General features: G+C 42.1%; 1 pseudogene; it reads right to left on the bottom strand.

Moving 5' to 3' along the window:
- Positions 1–441: 441 nt before the first annotated feature.
- On the bottom strand, positions 442–1,337 carry LOC112931862 (high affinity 3',5'-cyclic-AMP phosphodiesterase 7A pseudogene; annotated as a pseudogene).
- Positions 1,338–5,600: the final 4,263 nt, after the last annotated feature.

The raw sequence follows: 5,600 nt of genomic DNA, 5'->3' as shown, positions 1-5,600 counted from the left end.
ATTGAATGGACAAATGAAATATGATACGTCTATACAACACAATATTAATTGGCCATAAAAGAAATAAAGTACTAGTATATACTACATCAGGGATGAATCTTGAAAACATTGTGCTAAGTAAAATAAACCAGCCATAAAAGACCACATATTGTATGATTCCAAGTACAGAAAATCTCCAGAATAGGCAAATCCACTGAGACAGGAAGCAGATTAGTAATTGCCAGGGGCTGTGGAGATGGGGGGAATGGAGTATGACTGCTTCTGATTTTTGCTTCATGGAGGGGGGGTTACTTTTTAGGGTGATAAAAATGCTCTGGAACTACATGTTGATGATTGTTGCCTGTTATGAATGTAGCCACTTTTTTTTCAATTTTAATATTATATATTTAAATGTATATTTCTTTTTGATAAAATTAAAGTCAGCAGGATTTCTCTAACCAGCTATATCTTTGTATGTGTAGTTACCAGTCTGGATGTTGGCAATAGATTCAGTCTGACGATCACAAAGTGATCACAAAGTGGATTCACACCCAAATGATACTTCTTTTCTATATCTCCTTGATGGAAGAACTCCTCTGTTACTTTTTCACTCCATTGCTTGCTTAATTCCCAGGTCCAACATGGGTTACAAATATCAGCACATTTCAAAGCCATCTGTAAAACCAAATGCCTATGCCTGGCATCTTCTAGGCCTAAGTCACCTCTGTCCAAATGGACCTAAACAATGACAGACACTCATTTTGACGACTGATGTCTGTGGCTAGTATCAAAGCACCTATATGAGTCTCCATTTGTTGCCTGCTGGCATATGTGAGAATAAACCAGATTCTCTCAATAATCCCACTGCAGATCTCCAGTGGTGATTTTCCAGTACTGAGGTATTGTATAAAGTTGCCAAGTAATGGTTAGTTTTAATAAGGAAAGGTTGATTAACACCTGGATGACCCAGATCATGAGTGGCAGCCGCAATTAAGCTCAGCAAGACATCCCAAGGAGTTACAGAACTGGCAAGCTTAGGTTCTTTAAAGTAACAGTGCATGGCCTGAGTAACATCTGCAGCATGGACTGCATTGTGGTAAGGGTTCTGACCGGGGTAATCTTCTTGATTCATAACTAAAAGTCTACGAAGTTTCTTCATATCTAAGTGGAAGTACCAATTAATCCATGAAGACTAAATAAATGAAAGGTTAAACTTACTAGACTATTTCCATTTGTTAGTCTATCAAATAGATATCAAAATTCCAATGTCCAACTTTTTCCAGCATACACTTGGCTTGTCCATTATAATCATCATCCAAAATGTTTAGAGAATTTGCAGAGGGAGAAGCAGGCTCCATGCAGGAAGCCCGATGTAGGACTCCATCCCAGAACTCCAGGATCATGCTCTGAGCCAAAGGCAGACGCTCAACTGCTGAGCCACCCAGGCATCCTCGTATTTGATGCTACTGGTTATCACATCTTCTTGAAATATTCCCATATCAAAAAGAAGTGCTTTTTCTGCTCACTGCTGGGCACAGACCTGGGGTTTCTGTCCTTATTTCTCAGAAGCTGGCAATCATCTTGCTTGTGTCTGTAGTCCTCACTTCTCTCCTGACCTCAGAGATAGATTTTTCCAACTCTCCCACCATCCATACTCAACATATTCATACTCATAATTTCTCTCTGAAACCACCCCCCCATCTGTGGCTTTTCTCTCTGACCCTGTTGGCCAGTCACCTGAGCATATGGCATTCCTAACCCAGGAGACAGGAGTGTCAAAGCCACCTGGTGGGCCAGTGCTACTCTGAAAGGCAGCAGTCATCTTACATTCAGGATTTTCCTTCATCCAGGCTCTCAAGTTAGTCAGTAAATGTATTGATCTTTCCTTCAAATGGTCTTTGTATCCACCTGCACACTTCCATCCCCACTGCCAACTCCCAGATTTAGGTTTTCAACACCTACTGTTGGGGGCCTGTAGATCCCCTGGGGCAGACCTCTGTGGAACCCCCCACCTCCACCCCACTGCCATGAGAAGTGTGGCCTAGGTAGCATGCCGGAAACCACAGCAAGGTGGCCGAGAAAAGTTAATAGATCATCAAGCGAGTTGAGAGAGAATGTGAGAGCCAGCATGAACCTCTACATCTCTAAGCCTTTGATGATTCCCAGACTATTAAGATATGGGAAAAGAAGCAATAAAAGAGGAGTTCAAAGATAATCATGCCTCCACCTCCCCATCCCTGCAACTGACTGTTGGCATGGGCCAATCTCAGGCTTGAAGAGACCAAATAGCAGAGTTTCACAGAATCGCATGACAGGGAGCTTAAGCATGACTCTGTGTAGGGTTTTGTTTTTTTTTTTTAATAAATTTTTATTTATTTATGATAGTCACAGAGAGAGAGAGAGAGAGAGAGAGAGAGAGAGGCAGAGACACAGGCAGTGGGAGAAGCAGGCTCCATGCACCGGGAGCCCGATGTGGGATTCGATCCCAGGTCTTTAGGATCACGCCCTGGGGCAAAGGCAGGCGCCAAACCGCTGCGCCACCCAGGGATCCCTCTGTGTAGGGTTTGAAGAGCTCCACAATCCAGGTATTATCTGTCCTCCTCCCATATCTGGGTCTGCATAGTCAAAACAAAGGAAATAAGGGATTTGATCCAAAGTAAAGGTTCCTGGGATTATTTCTGGGGAACTTGGTAGCTGCACTTTGATAGTATGTGGCTGCCTACTGGCCCTTGAGGGCCACGGGGATAGCAAGACTTGAAAGTTTACCTTGAAGCCTTGAAACATTTTCATTTCACGAATGGCAAAACCCAATCCCAAGTACATGCAGTAACTTGCCCGGCCTAGCTCAAACTACAGGTGGCAGAGTCGAAATAGAACTAAGATTACTTGCTTCCCATGAGTGCTCGTTTTCCTTTTCATTATGCCCGACATCAATCTCTCCTAAATAGGATGGCACTCATGGTAGAGTAACATTTTAAAGATATCAAAGCAGCAACATTATTCTCAGTGAGCTTCCTTCTGAGAAGTCCACCCCTGACAGTCCCAGGAGTGAGATACCCATCAAGAGGCTGCCTCATTTTTAGTATCAAGACCCTCAAAGAGCCCAAAGCTGGTAGGTATTATGGGTATTCATTGCCACACACACAGAAGAGTGGGAAAAGATTAGGTACATTCCGAACTTATTAACTTTTTTTTTTTTTAGATTTTACTTATTCATTTGAGAGAAAGACAAAGCACAGGTTGGAGGATGGACAGAAAGGGACAAGTAGACTCCCTGCTGAGCGGGGAACCATAGCACCTAACTGGACGGGGCTTAATCCTAGGACCCTGAGATCATGACCTGAGCCAAAGGCAGACGGTCAACCCAATGAGCCACCCAGGGGTCCCTGAGAATACTGTCTTAATAAAAGAAACAGCAATGCCTGCAGATCATTAAGTTGCTGCCTCATTAAGTAAATAACAGAGTATTAATGAAATGAGTAAGTGGGCGCAGCCTTCAGCCTGGGGCCTGATCCTGGGGTCCTGGGATTGAGTCCCACGTCGGGCTCCCTGTATGGAGCCTGCTTCTCCCTCTGCCTGTGTCTCTGCCTCTCTCTTTGTGTGTCTCTCATGAATAAATAGATTTTTTAAATTTTTTATTTTTTTATTTTATTTTTTTAAAGATTTTATTTATTTATTTGTTTGTTTGTTTGTTTATTTATTATTATCTCTGTCTATGGGGTTATAAAATATTCTCAGAAGTGACACCTGAGGTGCCTTACTGGAGCACAGTGTTTGCTGCTCTCATCACAAGCTCACATTCAGGAACTTAAATTCAGTCCGTGCAAATATTCCCGGTCCTCTTAGTCCTTATCTGCTATTTCCAGGAAAGTATTTAATATCAGGCCAGAAGGAAGAAAGCATTTGGCTTGGCAACCATCTTTACCAATTAGGTGAACACACACACTTCTTCCAGATTCTGCAATGATTTTCTGCTCTTCTGGCCTGAAATGGTTTGGGGTTTTCTTTTTTTCTTTCTTTCTTTTTTTTTTTTTTTTGTCCTCTTCAATCATCAAGAACCTCCAAATCCAATCTAAGCTTCTATACTACAACTGCATTCCCTCCCACCTAGTTTAGACCTCTAAGTCACCATCACACTTGACCTCTTACCAATCCACTTGAATTCTGAAACTTCTCCAATTAGTGAGACCTCAAACTCTGATCTCTCTTTCTGACTCTGTTTCCCTTTCCCCTGCCAGTTACTACCTCATAAATCTACTTTTTTTTTTTAAGATTCTATTTATCCATTCATAAGAGACAGAGAGAGAGAGAGAGAGAGAGAGAGAGAAGCAGGCTCCTTTCAGGGAGCCTGAAGCAGGACTCGATCCTGGGTCTCCGGGATCACATCCTGGGCTGAAGGCAGGCGCTAAACCGCTGAGCCACCCGGGCTGCCCATAAACCTGCTTTATAAGCCTTCCTCCCATCTTGACTCTTGCTCTTGCCATGCATCCTTGTCCTTGACGCATATGGCCTTGTTCTGCATTGGGCATCCACAAAAAGATTGAAACTCATATTTTTACAGTATCCCCATATCTGATTACATTTACAGAAATACTCTAAAAGACTTGAAAAAAAGTCTTGGTCGTTCAACCTAAATGTGTGTCCTATTTTTAGCCTTTGCTCTCTTTTGTGTACTAGGAATTGCTACTTTTGATAAATCTTACAATCATAGTATAAGTGGCACAATTATATAGTGGCACTTTTTATATTTGTGGGTGACAAGCATAAAGTTTCAAATGTAAATACATGCAGGAGTTTAGTGTATACCACAAGGATGTAATCTCATTTTTTTCCTGATAATGCCGGAAACTTTCCTTCAATTTTATTTTTCTTCACGATATTCTCACTAGCAAGGGGCTGCAGAATTTGGTCCCCACAAGCTACTGCAGATGTGAGGGTGAAAAAGGGAAGGAAAGATGGGAGGAAACATTTTTTCCCAACAATACAAATGTAAATGTCGTTGTAAATGTGGTTATCTTTGCAACAAGTGTCAGAAGCCTAACTCATGTGTAGTATAACCAAATTATGCAGTACTGTGGAATGTGGCTCCCTAGCTTAGTGAAAGGTTAGTTCTAGACACAGCTTTGGAACAGGCAAAGATTTTGCCGTCCCCTCCCACACCACCCTCCCTGCAGCACCCTCCCATGCAAACTCCAATATCCTGATCATGAGTTGGCAAATTTCTTCTCTGAAGGTTAAAGGGCAGGAGGTTTTTATTTTCTAAAACTGCCCCTATTAAACTAGATAAACCTCCATCAGAGGAATTTCAGATATGAGAGAGGTCAACAGGGCAAAAGGTTTCTGTTAGGATGGGTTCACCTACATTTCCACTTTATAAGTCTCAGATTATACATACGGTTCCAAGACTTTTGCGGTGATTCTCAGGGCTATCCATGGTAGGAGATTTACAGTGCATGGTATTGGGTGAGGAGTATCAGGTCAGTTTCAGACACCAAATGTTGCTAGACTAAATTAGATTCTCGAAAGAATCTTCTTCCCCTCTCCTAGAAGACTGGGCTTCTATTTTTAGTTGGATATTATATTGAGTTCATTTTAATAGACTCAAACAGCATAGATAGAGC

The sequence above is a fragment of the Vulpes vulpes genome, chromosome 13 (genome assembly GCF_048418805.1).
Source record: "Vulpes vulpes isolate BD-2025 chromosome 13, VulVul3, whole genome shotgun sequence".
Lineage (NCBI taxonomy): Eukaryota > Metazoa > Chordata > Mammalia > Carnivora > Canidae > Vulpes > Vulpes vulpes.
This window is presented reverse-complemented; position numbering and strand designations above follow the sequence as displayed.